The following is a 27,751-nucleotide window of genomic DNA, read 5'->3' as shown; positions in this document are numbered from 1 at the left end:
ATCAATCTCCAATGGACATAAAGAGATACAAATCAATTTCCTAACTCATATGATTGATCAAATTGCCCAAATCTGCTCCTTTTTATAGCTAGACGAACTAATATAAATAATGCGAGATGACTGACATCATCTACGTACCAAACACAAGAAGACAATACATTCAAAGTGGTGTGAAACCTCAGTGGAAATAAAACTTACGTGATCACACCTGTTTAGCTTTATAGCGCTAATAAGCCGAAGCAATTAGCAATATCACCGTATGTACTGCGTCCGGTGCGTCGGAGTGATAGGTCTCGTATACGTCTGCGATGATGGAAGAACTCCGACCACAAAATAAAAAACTCTTTCAAACACTAGGATGGCAGAAGGCGGTCCTCTGACTAGTATGATCTAATACCGTCTCCTTCTCTCTGTGTTCTACAGACAAGAAATGCGAACTCCCAGCCACAAGGACGGAATTCAGATAACGTCTCTACGTGAGTATACGCAGAAGAAGTGCTCTCAATCACTAAACGCTGCGTACTTAACGAAGAGTCCCTACCCGGAGCCGAAAGTCAAAAGGGTTCAAATGGCTCTGAGCACAATGGGACTTAACATCTATGGTCATCAGTCCCCTAGAACTTAGAACTACTTAAACCTAACTAACCTAAGGACATCACACTACACCCAGTCATCACGAGGCAGAGAAAATCCCTGACCTCGCCGGGAATCGAACCCAGGAACCCGGGCGCGGGAAGCGAGAACGCTACCGCACGACCACGAGCTGCGGACGAGCCAAAGTCCAGAATCGTATAAGTTCGCAACAGTATAGTGCCTAACCGTTCTAACCACAAAATCTCCTGAGAGCAATGACAGCAAGCCAACAAAAGCTGATGCTAAGCGACCGTCAAACACCGACGCTCAAAACGGAAGACGTCATTCTCTCCACCGCTGGCTTGCCAGTGAAGCTCGGCTCCCCTCCCTCGTAACTGCAGAAGGCGAATCATATTCCCGAAACCACGGATATTCTCCCTCTCTACAGATTCTTCCGAACGCCGACCAACCATATTTTAGTCTTTTGTCGTCCAGCGCGGAAAGTTTACGAGGAAATACCTATCCTGGTTAATTAGGAATTCATACAATGGTCCGCTTATGAGAGTAAAACTCGGAAATAACCCAGCCTGTGTGATTTCATAAGTAACGCTTCCTTGTTCTTCCCTGCTGCGTACAAGATTTTCCGAGTTTCCGGTTATCCTTCCGGCCTAGCTACAATACCGACCAGCCGCCATTCCATTGTGCTTCAGCGTTCAGGTGCCCCGACCGTCGAGCTAGGGCTACTTCCTCTGTTAAGCAGGACCAACACACATGAGTGGCATTTCCACCCCGGGCCTGAGTTACGCCTGCAATTTCATTTCCACTGGCGTTCCAAGCTATTAGGATACACAATCATTCATTGCGCCGTTTTGATAATAAAGACACTCCATCACCTTTCATGCAATACGCGTTAACAACTGTTTACAAGGTGTACGTGACAATGTCAGTCTTGAAACTTCCTGCCAGATTAAAACTGTGTGCCGGACCGAGACTCGAACTCGGGACCTTTGCCTTTCGCGGGCAATTTCTCTACCAACTGAGCTACCTAAGCACGACTCACGCCCGGCCTCACGGCTTTAATTCCGCCAGTACCTCGTCTCCTACCTTCTAAATTGGCAGAATTAAAGCTGTGAGGATGGGGCGTGAGTCGTGCTTGGGTAGCTCAGTTGGTAGAGAAATTGCCCGCGAAAGGCAAAGGTCCCGAGTTCGAGTCTCGGTCCGGCACACAGTTTTAATCTGCCAGGAAGTTTGATATCAGCGCACACTCCGCTGTAGAGTGAAAATTTCATTCTAGTAATGTCAGCCTTCTTTAAATATTCATATATACGATGTACAACCGATCAAATGATACCTAATTCCGGTTGTAAATGATGTCAAAGTATGTAGATGAGTGCTTGTAAGGCGCGAATTTTAGCCACCTTAGCTCTCACTACCAATCCATTCTGTGAAAAACGCACATCAACAGCAATTTCCATTCCCGCAACATTTGCGCTGCAAGTTTTAGGTGGTTCAACCTGTATATACACATATCAAAATAAGTTATCCGTCACCTCGGTTCGGAGAGTTCCGGAACCTGAACAGAAAAGTGGAATAGAGATCAACATAAACATCATTTCCGCCCTTTCCATTGCTCATGAAAAACACACATTCCATGTTTTACCATCGTACAGCGAGACCTTCAGACGTGGTGGTCCAGATTGCTGTACACACCGGTACCTCTAACACCCAGTAGCACGTCCTCTTGCATTGATGCATGCCTGTATTCGTCGTGGCAAACCATCCACATGTTCATCAAGGCACTATTGGTCCAGATTGTCCCACTTCTCACAAGCGATTCGGCGTAGATCCCTCAGAGTGGTTGGTGGGGCACGTCGTCCATAAACAGTCCTTTTCAGTCTATCCCAGGAATGTTCGATAGGGTTCATGTCTGGAAGCCACGCTAATATGCTGCCGATATGGTCGCACTATCGGTCGCGCCTTCCATGACCACCAGTGGCGTATGTGGGCCCCACATAATGCTACCCCAAAACAGCAGGGAAACTCCACCTTGCTGCACTCGCTGGACAGTGTGTGTAGGGCGTACAGTCTGACCTGGTTGCCTCCAAACACGTCTCCGACGATTGTCTGGTTGAAGTCATGTGCGACACTCATCGGTGAACAGAGCGTGATGCCAATCCTGAGGGGTCCATTCGGCATGTTGTTTGGCCCATTTGTATCGCGTTGTATGGTGTCGTGGTTGCAAAGATGGACCTCACCATGGACGTCGGGAGTGAAGTTGCGCGTCATGCAGCCTATTGCGCACAGTTCGAGTCGTAAGACGACGTCCTGTAGCTGCAAGAAAAGCATTATTCAACATAATGGCATTGCTGTCAGGGTTCCATCCGAGCCATAATCCGTAGGTAGCGGTCATCCACTGCAGTAGTAGCCCTTTGGCGGCCTGAGCGAGACAAGTCATCGGCAGTTCCTGTCTCTCTGTATCTTCTCCATGTCCGAACAACATCGCTTTGGTCAGTCCGAGACGCCTGGACATTTCCCTTGTCGAGAGCCCTTCCTGGCACGAAGTAACAATGCGGACGCGATCGAACCTTGATATTGACTGTCTAGGCATGGTTGAACTACAGACAACACGAGGCGTGTAGCTCCTTCCTGGTGGGATGACTGGAACTGATTGGCTGTCGGACCCCCTCTGTCTAATAGGCAATGCTCAAGCATTGTTGTTTACATCTTTGGGTGGATTTAGTGCCATCTCTGAGCAGTCAAAGGGACTGTGTGATACGATATCCACAGTCAACGTCTGGGAGCTGGGATGATGCAAAACGTTTGTTGATGTGTATATGATGATGATGATGTGGTCCCATACTCCGAGGAGTGTAGGGAACGATGCGGGAGACCCGCACCGCCGACTAGGCAAGGTCCTAGGGGAGGTGGTTTGCCATTGCCTTCCTCCGAACGCAATGGGGATGAATTATGATGATGATGAAGACAACACAACAAAACCCAATCATATCGAGGCAGGGAAAATCCCTGACCCCGCCGGGAATCGAACCCAGGACCCCGTGCGCGGGAAACAAGAACGCTACTGCAAGACCACGAGCTGCGATGTAGGAAAACTGTTGAATGATTCCTGTACATATTTGAAAGGCTCCTGTTACGGGGAAGGTTCGTTTCATGAAAATGTCTTTGCTAATGGAACAAGTAGAAAGATTCCTGGTCATGTGGAGGGTTGATAAAAGGTTTCTCTTTCTAAAGCTTCTAGCTTATTTATCATTCTCTCTTTCTCTGATAATTACTTCTCTGATTTTCATTCTCATTGTAAATACGGGATTCTATTTTAATTCTTTGGAATAATAGCAAACCAATGAATTAAACATTAATTTATTTTACTGATTGTAACATTTAACGTCTCGATAATAATGTCAATCTCCTGGGTGCCTTTACAATTATAAGCAAACGGATAATTTAATCAGGTAATGGATGAGGACTGGATGTATTCACATTCGTGCTAGTACTTGTGTGCTAGAGTCATACATTTAGTGCACACCGGATTTTATTTCATGTATCACGATTAGCATGATGCGACAAGTTACAAGTAATGCAGCACAGTGGAACACTATCTGGACTTGGTTATGAAGTTCCGAGCTAAGGTGCATTCCACGATTCTAAATTATCAGTGGTCTGGCCGAAAGCTCTGCACACTTACGAGACGCTACACATCGCTTAGCTGGCCCTTTTTTTGCTCGCCTCCAAGACGGCGGATTTCCCCAGAGCGCAGCCTCTGTCCCTTTTGTACAACGCGGTACTTTACCTTGCAGCCCAACTCCTTTCAGACTCGAACGCTAAGAGGGCTCCTTAAGCAAACTGCCGACTAGGGTGTGTTCCTGCGGTGAAGCTGAACGTGTAGCTTAACTAAGAGAAACTGTCCAAGAATTTAATATTGCTCTCGCTACTCACAACGCTAAAAGACAGGCTAATTCACATAAAGCGTGTGGCATTCCCTGGACTATAAGATTGAACCCACGTGTTAATTGGAACCTTCATGGACATTATCGACATGATGATTATTAAAATCGTCCTACAGTATATTAATTCACAACTTAAATAAGAAGAAGGAACTCTCTAGCATCCTAACTAATTCACTGTATTAAGCAAACGGTGGGTCTACACATTGCCTTCCATGTGGCCACCAAGTCCACGTGTTAGCCTACTATTCAAATTAAATATCGGGATCGTAATTACTATTCCCTTCTTCCACATATACAAATTCCCAGAACGTATAACAATTTCACAAACATGGAAACACATTACACATACCTTCTTCTCACCACTGGGGCGCTCGTGCACAATGGATCTGTAAGTCTCAAAACACGAATGATATCTCACACAGGCATCTTAATTTATGGTATATCCTGACCTCAGGCTTTACCAGCTGTGTCTTACCATTTCATCGTGCTCTTGTGCAACACGACTCAGAGATTTACCATTATTCGATACCTTAAAATATTCAAAAAATTCCTAAACATTTCACACACCCATCTTAGTTTAAAACCTATACCGATTTCCTAACGCTGTCAATCTTTGATATGATACCTCTTCGAACAGCAAATACTTTGGATAAATTGATTACGGAAGTAACTCCCATAGGGACGGGAGAGAGGGGAGATATCAACTAGGCCTATTTGCCTAGGTTCGAATTCACTTAGCTGTGACATAACGCGCTCACAACTATACAGAGCAATGTTCTGACCACGACTGACGCTTGCAACGTATTGGGCAGAGGTGCCGTTTGTGGTCAAATACAACAGAACAACCTGCAGTGTTTCCATATATTTGTCCAACCACTGTATCTACATGTAGAGGATGAATCAGCTGCCTCTACTGATGTTGTTCTACGCAACCAGGAGTGGTGTATCGTATTCAACCACCACGCGCGATATTTTAAACTCTGTCGCTCGCTGCTCTCGAACTATTGGTCCTACAGAAAAACTGAATGGCACCTTTTTGTAGCAAATTTAATGTAGTTAAATTTTGTACCGGGATACGTTTCCACTGGAGGCCACGGTTTTTGAGTAATTCAGTAAAAACGTACAAAAAGTGACCTCCAAACGCCACTCCACCCCCACGCTCATCCCTCACCAGTCACGATATCAAGTATGTTGTTCGTGGCATTCCTTCTTACCACTGTACAAAAATTTTCGACTATACTATTCCTAGTATGCAACCTTTATTGGTCTCTATTAATTGGGCTATTACGCCACCAGCATACTCCGCTTTTTCGTTAACATTATTAATTTAAACGAGCCCGTGAGGGTAATAAAGGAAAAATGACTTTTGTAGATGTTATGCTGAAGGTAACTAAGTTGACAATTCGATCCAAACTTAGTCTTTACAAGCACAGTAGTTTCGTAATCAGAAGCCCTAAGGAATACTACGATGTAATTGTTTATTTTATGCTGTTAAAATTCAGAAAATTGTTGGGTGTAGATTTAGACGAACGTCAGTTTTACAATTTGTAAGTTTCCTGCTAAGCCTTTGACGTAATAAAGCCAGTGAATGAAGACCCAAAAAGATCGAATGTGGTAGTGCTATGAACAACATAACTAGAAATCGTGACCGGTGCGGGCTGAGTGAGGGAGTGGGGATGCGTCTGAAGGTTACTATTGTACGTTTCTTTAAGAAAAAATGGAAAAGTACAGCCTCCGGTGAAAACGTACCACAGTACAGAATTTAACTACATCAAAATTCCAGCAAAAGATCATCTCTATTTTTTCTGTAAGACCAATAATTTATGCGTAGCGGGCGAGAGAACATGAAAATCTCGCGTGTCTTTTTTGAAGGCCAGATATAAGATTGTTGTTTGCATAAAACGACATCGCTAGGGGCAACTGAATGACCCTGTATACTGATGAGCCAAAACATTGTGACGACCTCCTCAACAGAGCGTTGGCCCTTCTTTGGAATATGATGCAGATATTTTAACTCCACCCAATCTTAACTCAGTCAATGAGAAATGTCAGCTATCTTTATTGCATCAAAATATTCGAGGACTGAGAAATAAAATTAATGAATTAACTATCTGCATAGATGAATTAGAGTCTTCAAACCCAGCTGACATAATCTGCCTCTCTGAACATCATGTGACCACTGGTATAGAACTTTTAAGTGTTACAGGGTTTAGGTTAGCATCTCACTTTTGTAGATCAGAAATGGAGAAAGGAGGAGTTGCCACATTCATCAGGAACTGTCATAAATTTAAGAACATAGACATTCATAAATTTTGCCTAGAACAGCATATGGAAGCATGTGCAACAGAATTAGAATTTCACAAAAAATCCTTCATAATATTAAGTGTATATCGAGCACCTGCAGGTAACTTTAATCTGTTTGTCAACCACCTTGAAGCTGTACTGGCCCATTTAACAACCAAAAACAAAGAAATAGTGGTTGCTGGTGATTTCAATGTAGATTTCCTTAAAGACTCTCCCAATAAGAACTTGTTTGAGTTAGTAACACTATCATTCAACTTAATTCCCACAGTAAAGTTCCCCACTAGGATAGCCACTTGCTCACAAACAGCCATTGATAATATCTTTATAGAAAAGTCCAATGAACAAAATTATATTACAAAACCAATAGTCAATGGCCTCTCAGACCATGACATGCAGTTCCTTCTGTTAAATGTTAATACTGAACAGGATATAAAATCTGTTAAATCTGAGCTCAAAAGGGTAATCAGTAAGCCAAAAATTGATTATTTTAGGACACTCCTCAGAGACATTCACTGGACTGATGTTTACAGCGTTCATGGCATGAATGAAAAATATAACATTTTTGCTAATAAAGTGCTTACCTTATTCGAACACTGCTTTCCCCCAAAACTTACCAAGGTTAGAGCAAAGTCTACAAAGAAGCCATGGATTACTCGAGGAATAGGGGTATCTTGTAAAACAAAAAGAAAACTGTATCTGTCACTCCGAAACATTTCCAATGTTGATGCTATAGCACATTATAAGAAATACTGCAAAATATTAAAGACTGTAATACGGATGTCAAAGCAAATATATTACAAGGAAAAGATAGTCATATCAGATAACAAAATAAAGACAATATGGGATATAGTGAAGGAGGAGACCGGTAGAACCAGGCATGAAGAGGAACAAATAGCATTAAGAGTAAATGATACATTGGTGACAGATGTGTATAGTGTTGCAGAACTTTTTAACAAACATTTTATAACTGTTACTGACAAGATGGGGTTGTCAGGTTCGGTAGATGCTGCTATGGATTACCTTAGACCAGACATTTCAAGTAACTTCCTTAATATGAATTTGACCCTCACTACCCCAACAGAAATAATGTCCATCATAAAATCTTTAAAATCAAAAACATCTAGTGGGTATGATGAAATATCAACAAAGTTAATTAAAGAATGTGATTCTGAGCTAAGAAACATATTAAGCTATCTGTGTAACCAGTCGTTTATTAGTGGAATATTTCCTGAATGGCTGAAATATGCTGAAGTTAAGCCACTGTTTAAGAAGGGAGATAAAGAAATAGCATCAAATTTCCGTCCAATTTCACTGTTGCCAGCATTCTCAAAAATTTTCGAAAAAGTAATGTACAGTCGGCTTTATAACCATCTTATCTCAAATAACATACTGTCAAAGTCACAGTTTGGATTTCTAAAAGGTTCTGATATTGAGAAGGCTATCTACACTTACAGTGAAAATGTGCTTAATTCATTAGACAAAAAATTGCAGGCAACTGGTATATTTTGTGATCTGTCAAAGGCATTTGACTGTGTAAATCACAATATCCTTTTAAGTAAACTAGAATATTATAGTATAACAGGAAATGCTGCAAAATGGTTCAAATCTTATATCTCTGGCAGGAAACAAAGGGTATTATTAGGAAAGAGACATGTATCAAGCTATCAGGCCTCATCCAACTGGGAACTAATTACATGTGGGGTCCCACAAGGTTCCATTTTGGGGCCCTTACTTTTTCTTGTGTATATCAATGACCTTTCATCAGTAACATTACCAGATGCCAAGTTTGTTTTGTTTGCTGATGATACAAACATTGCAATAAATAGCAAGTCAAATGTAGTCTTAGAAAGATCAGCCAATAAAATATTTGTGGACATTAATCACTGGTTCCTAGCCAATTCTTTGTCACTAAACTTTGAAAAAACACACTACATGCAGTTCAGAACTTGTAAGGGGTGTCCCAAGAGTATATGTCTAACATACGATGACAAGAAGATAGAAGAAGTGGACAGTGTTAAATTCTTGGGATTACAGCTTGATAATAAATTCAACTGGGAGGAGCACACCACAGAACTGCTGAAGCGTCTTAACAAATCTCTGTTTGCAATGCGAATTTTGTCAGACATAGGAGATATAAAAATGAAAAAGCTGGCATACTATGCTTACTTTCATTCCATAATGTCATATGGGATTATTTTTTGGGGTAATTCATCAAGCCAAGCTAAAGTTTTCCGGGCACAAAAACGTGCAGTGAGAGTTATATGTGGTGTGAACTCAAGAACATCCTGCAGAAGCCTGTTTAGGGAACTAGGGATACTAACTACTGCTTCCCAATATATTTATTCCTTAATGAAATTTGTCATTAAAAATATATCACTTTTTCAAACCAACAGCTCAATTCATGGAATCAATACTAGAAATAAGAATAATCTTCACAAGGATTTAAAGTCACTTAGTCTTGTACAAAAAGGTGTGCATTATTCAGGAACACACATTTTCAATAACTTGCCAGCAGCCATAAAAATCTTAACAACCAATGAAATTCAGTTTAAGAGAAGCCTAAAGGATTTATTGGTGGCCAACTCCTTCTACTCCATTGATGAATTTCTTAGTAAAACCAACTGATTTGTATATAAGTACAACATAACTTCTGCACAATTTCAGTGCAGTAATGTGTTCATTGAAAATTTGTGTGTGTGTGTGTGTGTGTGTGTGTGTGTGTGTGTGTTAGTATAATCTAACTTCTGCACCATTTCAGTGCAGTAATGTGTTCATTGTAAATAAGTATTACAGTAGTTGTATTACCTTATAAATAAATAAAAAACTTTTTTATTTTAAATTCAGTGCATTAGTATTTGTAAAATTACTCTTAGTGTTCATTAAAAAATGACGATCATTCCACTTGGGACCTGTGGAATGGTACATTAGCTTATTTGTTTTAATTGTAAATATTTGTCATGTATTGTTGTTTTTCTGACATGTTCCACATCCTGGAGGACCTCCTCACTACGGATCAATTGGAATGAAAGTAAATCTAATCTAATCTAATCTAAAACGAATACATGTGGCATGAATTCGACAAGATGTTGGTAGGTTTCCAGAGCTATGTGGCAGGCGATGTCTACGCAAAGCCACGCAATTCCCATAAACAACGGGCCAATGTTTTGCTGGTGAGGATCCGGCGCCCTGTAGCGTGCACGTTTTCCATCAGGTACAGATCAGGCTAATTTTGTGGCCAAGACATCATCCACTGTATAATGATTCTGGTGCTGTGACAAGAACAGTTATCTACCTTGAAGGAACCGTCGCCGTCGGAGAAGATGGGATTTGAATTTTGAATTTGATTTATTGTTCATTTGGAGGCCTACTGTCTTACATTTTATAACAGGTCATTCATTTTACAGCTTTTCACGTAGATAACAAAACATACTCCATATCACAAACAGCAATTATTGTTTTCACCAATTACAATGATAGCTATAATAAGTTAAAAGTGGGTTGGAAATTGAAAGAAAAACCCAAAAAATACTCACATTTTAAGAAGATGTGATGACAGATGATACGAAAGACTTGGATGGAAAGACAGAGAGAGATGCTACCCTATCTGAGCGAGCCTGGTCTGAAAGCCTCGGAACTACTTTGAGCCTTGCAGTCCCGGTTTGTTACAGTTTAATTTACGGATGAATAATTCTAAACACCATTTAAAAAACACTATAACTATTATCTGCATTGTGGGAAGCGCAATGGTGTATGAGTGTAAAGTATGTTACTTCTTCGGGTTATTAGTTGTCCTTAGGTTCCCATATTATGTGCCTCGAATTTTTCCTATTGTGTTGCTGGTGTACTAAGTGTTCAGTTACAAGTGTCACATCATAACAGCTGTATAATGACTGCGGAATTGATATGCCTGCTCTTCATACTTATGCTAGAACAGGTTTAGAGGGTTGATTGTCTTATACTGTTCATTCCAACACAGTTTAGTTATTCTAGATGCTGTTTAAGGTTGTCTGCGGTACGTGTAGGTGGAGGTGTTCACTGTTTGGGTGAGTATGTGTTTCGGTACTGCTGTCTGTGCTGGTGTACGATTTGAAACTGCTGTCTTACGTACTCCGTGTGTTGCAGTCGTCTGTTATAAGGCCGTGTCTGTCCGCTTTCGTCATGTAATGTCCTTGAGACATAATCAGCGATTTTATTTATTATCTCTCACACGTCTTTGTCTTTTTTTGTCCGTATCATGTCACTACCGTATTGCGGTGGTATGCTACTCTGTATCGTTGACAGTGTAAAAGTATGTATTCTGATGATTCATGTTCCCCAAATATACATGTTGCACCCTGGCTGCGGCCTACGCGGTGTAAGTGCGCAGGGTGAGTGCCGTGACGTGTCAGAAAGTGAGCCACACCCCAGCTAGGATTGATATGGCTCGGTCTCAGACGTTCCTGATGTCCGGGAAGAAATGATATACCCTACGGCCCTTATCGCTTGACACCCATTCCCTTTTCCAGGTATCCAGCCGCCATTTAACTAGTTGGCGCTTCTCGGTGAGGTCCTGTCCCGTAATCTAGATTACCTTTTCCTGTCTCCCTCTCCTCAGCCAGTACACTGCGGCCCGAAACGGAAAGGTTATGTCGAAGGGGAAGGTTCCACGCACCACGCAAAGTGATTTCACTGACACGGTGTTGAAAACTCCTGACAGTCTTACCAGGACACTTCTCTGCCATCGCCGTACGATGTTCCTATTCGTCACCAGACGTACTCGGTGGGCCCATGCACTGGCTGCAAAACAGACTACAGACCCCATTAGCACACAATGGTAAGTTCTCAGTGTGCGTAATGTTACACTGCTGGCCATTAAAATTGCTACGCCACAAAGATGACGTGCTACAGGAGCGAAACTTAACCGACAAGAAGGTGCTGTGATATGCAAATGATTAGCTTTTCAGAGCATTCACACAAGGTTGGCGCCGGTGGCGACATCTACAACGTGCTGACATGAGGAAAGTTTCCAACCGATTTCTCATACACAAACAGCAGTTGACCGGCGTTGCCTGGTCAAACGTTGTTGTGATGGCTCTTGTAAGGAGAAATGCATACCATCAAGTTTCCGACTTTGATAAAGGTCGGATTGTAGCCTATTGCGATTGCGGTTTATCGTATCGCGACACTGCTGGTCGCGTTGGTCGAGATCCAATGACTGTTGGCAGAAGATGGAATCGGTGGGTTCAGGAGAGTAATACGGAACGCCGTGCTGGAACCCAACGGCCTCGTATCACTAGCAGTCGAGATGACAGGCATCTTATCCGCATGGCTGTAACGGACCGTGCAGCCACGTCTCGATCCCTGAGTCAACAGATGGGGACGTTTGCAAGACAACAACCAACTGCACGAACAGTTCGACGACGTTTCCAGCAGCATGGACTATCAGCTCGGAGACCATGGCTGCGGTTACCCTCGACGCTGCATCACAGACAGGACCGCCTGCGATGGTGTACTCAACGACGAACATGGGTGCACGAATGGCAAAACGTCATTTTTTCGGATGAATCCAGGTTCTGTTTACAGCATCATGATGGTCGCATCCGTGTTTGGAGACATCGCAGTGAACGCACATTGTAAACGTGTATTCGTCATCGCCATACCGGCGTATCAACCAGTGTGATGGTATGGGGTGTAATTGGTTACAAGTCTCGGTCACCTCTTTTTCTCATTGACGGCACTTTGAACAGTGGACGTTACATTTCAGATGTGTCACGACCCGTGGCTCTACCCTTTCTTTCGATCCCTGCGAAAACCTACATTTCAGCAGGATAATGCACGACCACAAGTTGCAGGTCCTGTACGGGCCTTTCTGGATACAGAAAATGTTCGACTGCTGCCCTGGCTTCTTGGTGTAGCAATTTTAATGGCCAGTAGTGTATGTTGAAGTGTAAGTCCCACGTAATTCTAGATGAATGTCTCCCAAAGCGTAATGCTGCCCCTACCGTACTGCGTCCCCAGCACGATGCACATTTCCAGCAGCCGTTCACCTGGATTGCGGCGTATTAGGACACGACCATCTACCAGTTGTAACAAGAAACGCGGTTCTTTCAACGAGGCGACACGATTCCATTGGCGCCTGCTTCAATCACGAGGTTTGCGTGTCCACTGCAATCGTAATTGGCGATGTAATAGCATCAATAAAGGCAGAACGCTGGGGATTATCTGCCGTGGAGCTCACTGTTCAAGAATGTGCGCTGAACGGTGTACTCCAACGTGCATAGTCCAGGTATGAGCAGCAACACCTCCAACATGTGTGCATGATGACGTATCAATGTAGGTCTGAAGCTGTTTTGTATTTATTGGACTACGTCACATGCCTCATCGAGGACACTGCGCAGTGTTTGAAAAATTTGACGAGGGCAATTATTTGCTGAGACGTTCTGTATTCTCAGTATCCCATGTGCCTAACAACACCTAATATTCAGCCAATCTGAAGCTACCTGAATTAGGCGAAACGTGTCATTGGTAAATAAATAATAAGTACATCCCTGCAAACAAGGATTGTTTTTTTCTTCATTGTTGTTTATCTTATGTCGTAAATGGTTCAAAAATGGCTCTGAGCACTATGGGACTTAACTGCTAAGGTCATCAGTCCCCTAGAACTTAGAACTACTTAAACCTAACTAACCTAAGGACATCACACACATCCATGCCCGAGGCAGGATTCGAACCTGCGACCGTGGCGGTCGTGCGGTTCCACACTGTAGCGCCTAGAACCGCTCGGCCAGTCCGGCCGGCTATGTCGTCAATCCATGGTCCATTACGTACACCAGTAGATCTTTTCTTATTGCAAGGAATCCAACACAGAATCTGCTTGTCCGTCTCCAATCATTTCGTCTCGGAGTAACTCTGTCACAGCCAACATGGCGTTATATTACGGAAGCAGCAAGACGTGGCATGTGTCTGTTTTGTTCGTTCCGTTCGTGCTCCAAGTTGTAGACAATTTATGATAGCACGTCTGGCATGCCATTGTAATGCCTCGACTGTTTTATGCATGCTGTGTATTCGTCACGTGATGGAATGGTGGAAGCGTTGTATGATGTAATTACCAATCCCTGGTTTTATGGATCTGAGGCTGGCATTACATATTGCCAAAACTAGTAATCCACTAATTGTGTTAACATAGCGATACTGACAAATAAATTGGTTTTCAAAAGATCACTACAGGACTAACTTGCGAGGGCTGTTCAATAAAAAATGATTATAATTTTTATGGTAATTTCTCGCGCTAAGGTTTAATCTTATGATATCCTGTTTTCTTGATGTGCAACAAACAGCCGTAGTAGTTTCACTGTTGGGACTTCTGGTTGCCGCCTGTGAGTGGCAGGCAAGGTCATACACGTTCAGTATTGCGTACTGCTGCAATGGAGGTAACACGCGTGGAACAATATGCAGCTTTGAAATTCTGCTTTCGTCTCAACAAATCTTCAGGTGAGGCCTATACAATGTTACAGGAGGCCTATGGAGTCTGTTCATCATTACAGCACAGCTCGATGGTGGTTTAAAATGTTTAAAGAGGGGAGACAATCAATTTCAAAGGAATGATGACCTGGTGCTCCAGTTACTGCTCTTACGGAAGAAAACATCAACACTGAAGCTGTCATTGTGAGAGAGGATCGACAGATTACCTTAAGACCACTTTCTGAAGTACTGAACATTTCACTGGGTGCCACCCACACGTTGATGAGAGAAAAATTACACATGACACGTATTTGTGCGCGATGGATTCCAAGACTGTTGATTCCCGAACAAAAGGACATTCGCCTGAAGGTCAGAATGCAGTTAAAGTTGATTATAGAGGAAGATCCGGAGTTTCTTTCAAATGTAATCGCTGCTGATGAAACTTGGCTACATCATTTTGATCCTGAGAGCAAACAGCAAAGCTCAGTGTGGAAATCTCCTTCATCACCAACCCCCAAAAAAGCAAAAGTGGTTGCTTCTGCTGGGAAAGTTATGGGCATCTCATTCTTTGATATTCATGGAATGGTTTATTAGCATGTTGTACCTGCACACTCATCAGTAACTGGACAATACTACAGGGATGTCCTGAAAACGTTGCAAGCCCATATCACGCGCGAAAGACCACATTTCCGTGAAGCAGGCTGGATGTTGCACCACGATAATGCGCGATTGCATGTTGCCAATGTTGCTGCTGATTATCTTGCAAACATCAACTCTGTGCCTTAGTGAAAGGCATTATCAATCATCAGAAGCGGTGGTGAAGGCTACGGAGGCGATTTTGAAGGACCTCTCAAAAAATGGTTTACAGCATGTATCTGAAGACTGGCAGAAACGCTGGGACAAGTGCATCGCATTAATGGGAAACTACTTTGAGAAGGACCATCAAAATTACGAGTACGAGTAAAGGTATGTCGTCGAGAAAAATTATGATTATTCTTTATTGAACAGCTCTCTTACGTTTGATTCAAAACTGAACAGAAATCTTAATTAACTTTTGATTTCATTATCAAGTATTTCTAACAATTGCTTTAAAAGTGAATGTAAACTGAACGCCCCAGAAACAAAGATTACACTTATTTCGAATCGGTTTCACCAACTTGTAATTGAGAACCTACTGGCAATAGGAGCTCTGCAGCTTACAGTAAAGAAGGCTCTGCCGCAGTATTCTACCATCTGCTTTTAGTCCGAAGACCAGCTGGATGCGGCTCTCCACTTTGGGCTACCCTGTTCAAGTATCTTCATCTCTTCATCTCACTGCAACCTACCTCCATTTCAGTTTGCTTACTGTAAACCAGTCTTGGTCTCCAAATACAATTTTTAACCCCTCATACTTCCACCACAGCGAAATTGACGATTCCTAGGTGTCTCAGGATCAGCGCTATCAACCGAATTCCCCTTTTAGTCAATTCGTACATGATTTCTTTTCTCCCTGGTGCCCAGATACGACTTAAGTTGTCGCGTTTCCTGTCAAATTCTTCTCTAGGTCTGCCATCGCATCATCGTCTAATTCCTCTTCCCTTCCCATAATTTTGCTTTCAGATTTGTTCCCTTTGCACAGTCCTCGTGTACAAGCCGAGCCTGTAAAATCATTTGACAAAATTTCGAAGGTTATTCACTGATATTTTCTGACAATTTTGGTACGTGTAACCATTCGTCCCCAGTGCCTCGCTAGCGAGTAACTGCAGAAGAGTGCACTGGTCGCGGTGGTGCTGCTCGATGGCCAGTTCGATCACCAAACAAGACACTAACGGTCTTCTTCTTTCGGCCGCATGTGAAGAGCCCAGTATACGTGACTCACGTCAGCACCCACAGTGCTAGAATAGTTGCAGCCGTGGAAATAGTGCAGTAAACTTCTAAATCCTTAAGCGAGTAAGACAATCGAGTGTACGTCGCTGTACGCTCAACCGTGATCATGGTGGTCGACATTTTGAACGATACTTGTAAGATAAGCAGTTCTGCGTTTATTACAAGTTGTAACGTACACTGGCAGAAAAGACTGAACACATTGTGATTAAAAAGCGTACGCGTTTCGTCTGAGGATTGTTGCATTCTCTGTGTTTTGTGCTATACGTTTTACTGGTTGTGTAACGTCCCCTTACAAAAATTGTACAGGACTGAGCTTAAACTGACACACAATATTTTTAGCGCAATGCAATCTGACTTTCAAAAATCCCTACAAAAGAATGGCCCTGACTAACATTAACCTATATGTTTCACAAATCACTTACCTCACAAAAATCTTGGTTACTCGAACTACTGCAATACAGCAAGCGCCACTACTGCCAGCTAAATAAAAGATTCAACCTACGGAAGGCACTAACTACTGATAGGCATAGTTGACAAATGAAAGATTTTAATAGAGAACAAACAATGTATTTACCTTAATAGTCATCAAAAGTCATAATATATAAAGCAGTTCATGACATCCAGTCTTACAAATTTCAAAACTCCGCCATTTCTCTCCCCACATCCACCACTGCTGGCGGCTCACCTCCAACTGCGCAACGCTACGCGCTGTTAACATCCAGCTGCCGCTGCCCAACACTACAATGGCAGACAACAATGCAAACTAGCCACAGACTGCACACAGCACAGCCAGTGATTTTCATACAGAACGCTACGTAACGTTGCCAATAAGAAAACATAAACAGCCTACTTACATAGCCCCCATGCTCCCCACAAAAAATTTTACAAATTGTTTTGGGCACTGGCCAATACAGATTTGAAAAAAAAGTTTTCATAATTACAATAACAAAGAAATCAAATGCACACACTTATTGATACAATGTTGGTCAAAAGCTAAAATTTTCTCACAGTCCATAAAGACAGTCCTGATCATTCATCACAGTAAAATTGCAGTGTTTTTTTTCTCAAAGTCTGAGCAGTAAAAGAAAATGCACACGGAAGTAGTGGATTTCCATGCAGGCTTGAAGAAGTAGCGTTGTCCTTCCAACGGAAAGACAGTGCTGACTCTTGACATGCAGACCGGTAATGGGCCACAACAGAGTAAACCCACTGCAGAGTCAGTCGAAGTTTTGAAGAATATTGGTAGGTAGGTCATCAAAGAGCAGACCCACTGTAGCCCTGGTAGAGAGTATGGTATTGGTGAGTCATCAAAGTTGCAGACCCAGTGCAGTCCTTGTAGAAATAATGGTATTGGTGAGTCATCAAATATGCAGACCCACTGTAGTCCTTGTAGAGACGGCCAGCAGCCAACTGTTGCAACTGTGCAGGTGCACAATCACCATCGAAGAGTCTTGCGGAGAATATAGCAAGTCCATAAACCACCACTTGTGCACTGACAAAGTTTTTGGAATTGTCCTTAGAACCAGCAATGCTGTTAATCAGTCCCTTGCTGAATTACTAACACACGTGCAAACATTATCAGTCCGTACTTCTCACATATTGTCCATATACTATGACCAACAGAAATGTGTGCAGTGAAATGTAACTTACAAGTTTCTTAATTTGATGAACTGGTGTCAATTACAATTTTATAACATAAGAATACAATAACAAAGGTACAAAATACATCATTAAAAACATAATAATACATATAACATTTGTAGTAATACAGGCTTTACAAAAGAATAGAAATATACATATACATCAGTGTTACAGGAATTATGAAATAAGTAAATATATCAAATAATGAGAATAGTTTTTGAAACATTAATTTCACACATGAGCATTGAAACAGAACAAAATTAATCATGTCTAAACATCTTTATGAAGAAAATAACATAGTATTTGAAAATTTCTACAACATAAATCTTATTAGCTAAACACATAAAGACAGGAAAAACACAAATATACAAGAGTACACAAACACATAGCAGAATAACACAGGGGGAAAGAGCAGGGTTTGTTTTCAGTGTAACATTTGGTACTGCAGTATTTTGCAAACAAAACCTTTTTTTTTCTTGGAGATCTCCCTTCATTCATCATTATTCCCAAAAAGTACTATCTATACCTGCTTTCTGTACTTTTTTCGTATAACTTCTCAATGCATTTCCTCCAATTCATCATAGTTAGTTTCTTATATAGTCTACCCCCTCTTAAGCTAACTTATATCTACTGAGCTCAGATGCATAAACTAAGGGACGAGGCAATGCAGCAACACAAAACAATTAACACAAACAGCAATGAGAAAAAAATGGAAATTGGCAAAGCAAGCTACAGTAAATCTAAATTACCAAGCAATGCAACATTACAACTAATATGGGCCAATGTGCAGCAACAAGAAAAATAAATCAGTAGTAAAACTAGCTTAACAGAGTAATACAAAGTGAAATTTAGTAGCACTATGCCTGGCAAACAGCAGCAGCAAATGTAATAACTTATATCTAAAAATGACAAAGCTCAAGCAGAAAAAATATTACGCTAATGATGGCCATGTCTAATACCTATGTCACATCTTAACACTAGAGTGATGCATCACAATTTATTCTACAAAAGAAATTACCAAGTACTTGAAAAGAAAATTGTGTATGCAATTCCTGTGAAGAGAAATGTGTTTTGTGCTCCTTCGTATTTTTGAAGTACATCATAAGGTTATTCTTTACTGGGTCTGTAGGCATAAAATATTTATATTAGTACATCTGTTAAATTTTATTTTAACCAATGCTGCAGGGCAGCCAGAAACTAGATATTAAACAAATTGAGCAATCTCTCAACTAGAAAGACGATAGATGAAAAATGTTTCTCATCGTTTCATTAGGCATTTTAGTAATATCATAAATTAAGAGCTCCAAAGTGTAATCATATGTTTTCAAGTTTGAGCGTATCGTATTTGCGACGCTTTCTACAAATAAATGTCAATAGCGAGGATAATGGCCTCCTTTTCTTTTCTACCTGTGTCTCTAAAAGGCACACACTAATAGCTTTTTTCCAGATGACTGTCACGCAGCTGGGTGCCCACGACGCATTCCGTGCAGGTGGTCACTTAACTTTCTTACCGAAATATTTGCGACACCAGTTTGCACTACAGTGACAGTCTCATATAAAAAATTTCACAGGTCGCGAATTTGTGTTACAAATGTGTAGAAACAAAATCCTGTAAATATAACAGTGTCCAAAAAATTTTCGCCAGCATAGTGATACATTCACGCATATACACACATTTCATGACTCTTAAAGTACGATTCTCGGTTTCCAACATCCTTTTTCACAAGCCAGAGTCCATAGCCACTACTAATTATTCCTTGCTTTATTACACATATACGTATTCATAGACACTTCTTCAATATTTCATCATAATAAATACATATCATAATAAACATTCCTCAACAACATAATACACATCGTCTTCGTAATAATAACATCATAACACCTCAGCCAAATCTCAAAAACGTCGTAGCTTTCTGCAATAATTTGAAACCCTAAAAAATATTCTCTGCTGATTTCAATAGTGTCATCTACCTCAAACGTACCTTAAAAATCATGATCTCACACCAAATACATCATTCAAAGCTCTCATAGTATCACAATGGTTCCGAAAAAATATGAAGAGTTCACAAAGTACATACAAAATACAATTTCATAAGTGTGAAGTTATCATACTGTGTAATTACATAAACATCTGTAACTGATGTAGTAAAAAAATGTTTCTTTCTATGTTAAATAATCAGATAGCTGTGTAATTTATGTGTTAGAGAAATATGGTACCGATGTGTAAAGTTGTATAAGCAAATACCATATTAGCTAGGGCTCCTTGTGCTTGCCAAACACATGGTACACAAAGTAGGTGTGTACCCCCCTGAGGATTAATGTAATTATACCCTCTCGTGTTACAGATTACAGCAATGGAATGAAATGTATCATGGAAAACTTCATTTGTAATTGAAAAATCTTGAAAAATAAATGGTTTAAGTACAAAATTAATCACTCAAATGCGTGTCCTGTAGCGCTAAATGTGCGTCTTGCTGTAAGATAATTCTGTGGAAGTGTCGTAGTCATCGTCCTCTGTAAGCAAAGTTCTGCTGAAGACAATGTACTTACCTCATCATAAACGAAAGTGAAATGCCTTGCGTATAGATATCGTAGTTATTACGTACTTTACCGTGATCAAGAAAGTACTATAATGTAACGTATTTTGCTACGGAAAAGGCTGTCTCATTGTAGCTATACCACAAAAGTTACTACTAAAACATGTTTTACTTTCCAGAATAATACATAAAACTGTGCAGACATTAAACAGAAACACCGCAAAAGCAACATTGTAAATTGTCACTCATTAGTAGCGTCGTGATAAAATCGTGTAGCTGTCACATAAACTAACCACTGAGTCATCAGGTATCTCTCAGAAAGTACTTTAAATCCAAAATGTATTTTCAAGTAAATCAAAATGTTGCATTAAAATCTCATTAGCAGTACCAGTATATGTTCTAAGTATGTAAGTCTTATAGTCGTTACGTAATCGTGCAACTAACAAGCAAGAATGTACACACACAATAACACTCTGTCGTCTGTTCACCATAACAATGCATTCGTAATTTCTGTTTAAATATGTTCTCTTGGTTCTTGACTGGATATTTAACTTCAAACATTGTTGCATGTTACCAGTTTCATAAGTCTGACAAAGCATACTAGAAATGTGGAGTGAAAAATTTTATGGCAAAGACTAAGTTAAAAAGCAGATTATCTTTCAATAAACGGTTTTACATGTGAAATGTGGTGCAATCCTTTACTCTTCCTAGTACGCAGAGTTTCAACTTCAACCCAATTATCATGTGGTGTACGTCGGATTCTGTAAGGTCCATTGTAAACTAGAAAGAATTTGTGACTCAAGTGTTTCTTCTTATGTGACAATGAATGAGCTTTAATGAGAACTTTCTGACCAATGTATAATTTCTTTGCATTTGCTTTACCGTGTAGTTTTCTCCTTTTGTCTGCTGCAAATTTTATATTTTTAATAGCCAAATCAATTATGTCCTTGTGTCGAAGTTTACGTGTATTCGGGATAGGTACAAGCTCTCTGATTCTGTTCGGTGGTTCTTCATTCTTCAGTATAAGAGTAGGTGGTAAAGCAGTGGAGTCATGAGGCATTTCATACAGCACATTTTGAAATAAGTGTAAATTTCTGTCCCAATGCTGATGCTTTCTGTGACAATAAAGTCTGCAAAGCTTATTGATTTTCCGTCATAATTCGTTCAGACGGGTTACAATGTGGTGAGTACAATGAAATAAAAACAGGTTTGATTTTATGGTTCCGAAGCATGCGTGACCAAACAGCAGATCTGAATTGCAGTCCGTTATCTGAAATGACTTTAGCAACGTGGCCAACTTCACGTAAGAAATTTTTAACAAAGGCGTTGGATACAGACCGTCCAGTGGCTTTACGTAATGGAGTGAAAGAAACAAATTTTGAAGTAAATTCAACAGCGACTAGAACGTACGAAAATCCATTCGATGTTCTGACAAGGGGTCCCAAGAGATCAACAGCAGCAAATTCTTTTAATTTAGAAGGAATGATAGGAAACAATGGAGCACGATGTGAGATAGTAGATGGTTTCGCCTTTTGACAAAGTTTACAAATAGACAAGACTCTTCGAATTCTCTTTTCCATATTGTTAAAATAACAAGTCGTTCGAAGAATATGATAACATTTTCGTGGACCAAAATGTGCGTAGCTGAAATGAATGTACCAAATGAGCTTATTAACAAAATCGTCTGGAATGCAAAGTACCCATAGCTTGTCATCAACAGTGCAGCGTTTGAAGAGTATGTTGTTTCTAACAAGATAATAATGCCGAATCTGAGTGTGTGTCTTTTCATGCCATTTACTTTTGATGTCTTTCCAAATCGGATCTTTATCTTGCTCATGAGCAATGTCCTTTAAAGATATGGTGATGAAGTTTTCAAAGGCGACTTTCTGAATGTAAAGAATATTGAAATTTTTCTCGAGGTTGCCTTCTGTGTTACTTTTCTCAAGCCCAGCCGGTGCGCGTGACAGTGCGTCCACAACAATGTTCTCCTTGCTGGGAATGTAGACTATTGTGAAGTGGAATTCTTGGAGTAACAATGCCCAACGTTTTAACCTGTCATGATTTAATTTTGAAGACATAAGAAATTGTAATGCACGATGATCACTGTATACTTTTACGTGCTTACCAGAAAGAAAGAAACGGAATTTGTTAAATGCCCAAACGATAGCTAAAGCTTCTAATTCAGTAACGGAATAATTTTTTTCAGTGTTTGTTAGCACTCGGCTAGCAAAAGCAATGGTTTTCTGAACAGTAGTGTCATTTTCTGTGGCTTCATGAAATAAATGGGCACCAAGACCGACTTTAGAAGAATCCGTGCTAAGGCAGAAATCTTGTGACAGATCTGGATGAGCTAGTATTGGCGCGTTAAGTAGCGATTCTTTCAAAGAATTGAATTCCAACTGTGCTTGTTCGTCCCAGTTCCAAATAGTATTTTTTCCAGTGAGAGAACAAAGTTTTGGTGTAACTAGAATTTGCGTATTCAGAAAACGACGGTAAAAATTTACTTGACCTAGAAAACTTCGGACTTGTTTTTTTTTGTGGATGGAACTGGAATGGCTCTGATTGCTTCTAACTTTTCAGGCTCCGGCTGAATCCCTTCAGAAGAAATAATATGTCCCAAAAACTTCACCTTTGTCCTACCGAACTCAGACTTTTCCAAGTTTTCCAGTCTGCAAAAACATGTAACACGCTGTTGAGGATGCGATTATGTTGTTCCCATGAGGCTTCTGCTATCAGAATATCGTCCACATATAAGGTGATGTGACGTTTTAAGAACTCAGGTAATATGGAATTTAGCCCACGAATGAACGCTGCCGAAGAAATGTTCAAACCAAAAGGAAGTTTCCGAAATTGATAACAAACGCCGAAACAAAGGAAAGCTGTGTATTTTCTACATTCTGAATGAAGTTCGATCTGATAAAAGCTGGATCTGAGATCAATAGAAGACAACACTTTTACACCATTAAAATTTTGAAGAAGTTCTTCCAATGTTTGCGGCCTGTCTGTTTCAGGAATGATGATAGTATTGATTTGATTTTGATTTTGTTTGAATTTTCTAATTTGTTCATACTCTTCAGTGTCAGTGAAGGCTACAGGTCTTGTGTCATTCAGCTCATCATCTACCTTTGTAGATAAGTTATTTAGCTGATCCGAAAGTTCGAATACTTTCTCTGATAATGAACTAATTTCCTCCATGTGTCTTTCTGAACCAATTTTCAGAGTATCTACTGTGTCCTTTAAGTTTTCATGAGTTTTTCCAAGTTGCATAACCGAATCGGAAGATGCAACTGAGTCAATTTTAGCTTGCAAGGTCTCATGATTTTCATGAACAATAGTTTGCAGTTCTTTTATGGCTGCTTCGTGATTCTGTAATGCATTTTCATGCCGCGAAAAAATAGCTTGAAAATGCTCACAAATTTGTGTTTTTACGTCATTACAGACTTTTTGACATTTCGATTCAATGTTATGTAACTCTGTAGTTAAATCTTCACGTGTTTGTTCAAGCGTATGTTCCACTGAGTCTAACTTTTGAAGCTTTTGTTCCATTGTGTCTTAACTTTTGAAGCTTTTGCTGTGTTTGTCTCTGTTTTGTTCCATTGTGTCTAACTGTTGCTGTGTTTGTCTCTGATTTTGTTTCATTTGTTGCATTAATTGCAATAATAATGTATTAGTGTCTGGAATCTGTTCCTCTATGCTTTTCGGCAGTGCATTTGCACCGGCAGCATTCACATTTTGGCAAGCAGAAAATGTGTCTTGACTTATTTGAGAAAACGGTGAGGACGCAAAACCTGAACCTACAGTATTTGCAAGATTGTGTCCTATCATTTCGGATTCCTGAGGCGAGCTGTTGCCGACCGATCGATTGATAATTCTTCCCTGTTCACTAATTGTTTCACTGCCTACATCATTATTTGCAGCCCGCTCCATTTCCCTATGCACAATTACCAAATTACTACTTTAGTTAATTCATTACACAGTGGTGCTGATAAGCTACGCTCGTCGTCACTATTATTTCTCAGTTTACTTTGGAGCATAGTGGTACGTTTTTCACACGCCATTATTGTCACAATATTTCACACTATAACACAGAAAAGCACAATTTGATGAGCAAAAATAAGAGAACACATTAACGTAGCGCTGAAAATAATATCTAGTTAATTGCAAGCGCAACTGCGAAATACTTGTTGCAAATCTACATGCATGCCACAACTGTTTTACTGTACAACAGTGAAAGACTGCAACTACAAAGGAGATTCTCTCTACAATTAAGCGCTAGCAATAAACAAAAGCTACACTAACTAACTACAAGAAAAAATCAGAAGATTCCAGTGAGGTATCCTCGGCTAAGGGTCGACATATGTAACGTACCCTTAGAACAATTATACATTACTGTGCTTAAACTGACACACAATATTTTTAGCACAACGCAATCTGACTTTCAAAAATCCCTACAAAACAATGGCCCTGACTAACATTAACCTATACGTTTCACAAATCACTTATCTCACAAAAATCTTGGTTACTCGAACTACTGCAATACAGCAAGCGCCACTACTGCCAGCTAAATAATAGATTCAACCTACGGAAGGCACTAACTACTGTTAGTAGTTAGCAAATGAAAGATTTTAATAGAGAACAAACAATGTATTTACCTTAATAGTCATCAAAAGACATAATATATAAAGCAGTTCATGACATCCAGTCTTACAAATTTCAAAACTCCGCCATTTCTCTCCCCACATCCACCACTGCTGGCGGCTCACCTCCAACTGCGCAACGCTACGCGCTGTTAACATCCAGCTGCCCAACACTACAATGGCAGACAACAATTCAAACTAGCCACAGACTGTACACAACACAGCCAGAGATTTTCATACAGAGCGCTACGTAGCGTTACAAATAAAAAAATCTAAACAGCCTACTTACAGTTGTATATTACAGGCTTTTCCACCGTTGTGAAGGTATTTTCACAGAAGCTGAGGTAACTGAGTTAACAAACCGAACAAATCATAATTACATCATTAGCGTGTAACGAGCCGCTGAAGTCCATGTTGTTAGATTCCTTCTCGTTGCTTACTTTGCTTGCCGATGATGGTTTGTTTCATCGTTAGTATTATCTGATGATCGATTGAGCGAAATTCATTAAGCGCGGTGGAATGAGATTATATATTCTGGCGGGAGGTATTACGAAATTAGAGTAAGGAAATCATGCCAAGGATTTCGAATAGAACTTCAACTTTCATGAATGCTTCAGTCTTCGACGACACTGCCCACTTGCGAATTACTATTCAGTATTCTTCCGATACGTTACCATAACGTCTCGCAGAAGCTGCATTTGTTCTCTTCTCGGCTTAGATGCAGCAACAGTAATCTCATAATGTCCCCCCTACGCAGGAAATACTCAGAAAATACTTCTGAACAATCTGTGAAATTTTGTCTGTGGTATAAGCTTCTTCCATCTTTCCTTTCAAGCGAACATCATATTTTAAAGAGAAAAAAAGCACACTTGGAAGATGTCAGTCCCAGCAGTCGATCCCGAGCAAAAATTTGGGCCATAATTGTGATAGTACATAATTCCGACTTCTGAAAGTACAGCTTTTTAAACCTAGGCGCCCACCGGATGTTCGTCAGTCAGCTCCGCTCCACACCAGCCGCCTAATGCACGAGCGCCAAGTATTATACAGTGTAATGAGTAATGTTCATAATGTTGATAGTGCTTTTTCATTGTGTCGACGTGCACGGTTTCTAACTTGTAGTTGCTCGCAAATATCTCTTTGCTTTCAACATTTTCCTATTGCAATTCACAGTTGCAGTGTAAATTAATGAAATAAATGAGAGTGCAATGAAAGAGTAGCGTGCGTTGTTTTATTTGAACTGATAAGTTGATACTGTTAAAGGGAAGTTCACTTGCAGGAGTTGCGCTGTTCTTCGGCGTGATTCCCGTGATAAAATTGTAAGTCGAAAATCATTACCTCCATTTCATAATAATTCTTCAGTTGCTTCGATTAATTCATTTTCATTTATATACGAGGTGTGATCAAAACGTAAAGATAAACGTTTTCATAAAGAATCTTTATTTATTCATCAATATAAAATTTGTGTCACTCAAAGTAATCCCCCTCCGACGAAATGCAATATAACGGTTTTATTTTTTTGCCAAAAAACCACGAACTAACATTGAGGTGTGATCGGGACCATTATCGTGAAGCCATCTCCACGAGTGTTTTCGCCACGACTCTGCTCGTTTTCTTCGTAATGCTGCATGCAAACGGAGCATAACTTCGTGGTAGTATTTCTTATTGAGCTTACGACAACAAGGTAGGAACTCATGACGCACTGACACACTGTAATCGTAAAAACAATGAGAAGAACCTTGATATGTGACCCAACTTGACTTTTTTTTCGGTCTTGTGTCTTTTCGGTCTTGGATCATCAGACAGTTTCGTTTGGTTTCGACGCCATACCCGTACATCCATCTTTCGTCACAGGCGATCTGAATGTTGTCGACTTCATTCAGCAATTGCTGAGTGATGTCTAAAGCCAAGTCGTTTTTGGTCGAAGTTCATGCCCAAAAGGTCAGAAAAAGTTTATTTGCATGAGCCAAAAGATATGCTGACATCATCATCACCCTCTCTGATGGTGATTCGGTGATTTTCCAGAACCAATTTCTTTACGTCTTCTACACTGTCGTCAGTAATTTCTGTGCTAGGGAGTCCAAAGCGGTCGTCGTTTCTAGCGTCTTCTCGACCTTGTTTGAAACGTTTACCCCACTGGTAAACACTTCTCTTACTCGTAGTAGATTCGCCAAAAGCCATAGTCAGCATTTCGAATGCGATGCTGCACTTCATTCCAGAAAAATTTAATGCAACCTCTTTAGGTAATCTTTTTCGAAACCAAAAATTCGCCGAGCATTCGGAAAAACGTATAACCTTTTCGACTGTCAACAATAAGCTAAATATTCAAAACATCTGAAAATGCAAACATATATCAGGAACATCGGTACCAAAACGAGAAAAAAAATCAAAAATTGGACGTATGACGTCTGTGAAATTAAAAAATTCCCGTTACTTTTTGATCACTTCTTATGTGCGTCAGGTTGACAGATAAGTTACTCTTCTCCTGTAAAACAACGTCTTCCCGAAAAAGATTTCAAAACACGTTCGGCAGATGTGACCCACTGGCCCCTTCGCTTCACTCGGCTTCAATATTCCGCGTGTAGGTGGGATCTGGTTGTTAATCCGATGTGCAGTACTTGCTGCTCGCGCATGGCGGCTGCAGTGTAGCGCGGAGTTTAGTGGCAAGCGACCTGTACGCGTGAAGTTTAAAAACCTGTACATTCAGAAGGTCGTGATTGCGCTCTATCACAATTATGGCCTAAATTTGCGCTCGGGACCAACTGCTAGGGCTGACATCTTGCAAGTGTGC

The sequence above is a fragment of the Schistocerca nitens genome, chromosome 2, assembly GCF_023898315.1.
Source record: "Schistocerca nitens isolate TAMUIC-IGC-003100 chromosome 2, iqSchNite1.1, whole genome shotgun sequence".
Lineage (NCBI taxonomy): Eukaryota > Metazoa > Arthropoda > Insecta > Orthoptera > Acrididae > Schistocerca > Schistocerca nitens.
Note: the sequence above shows the minus strand (reverse complement) of the source record.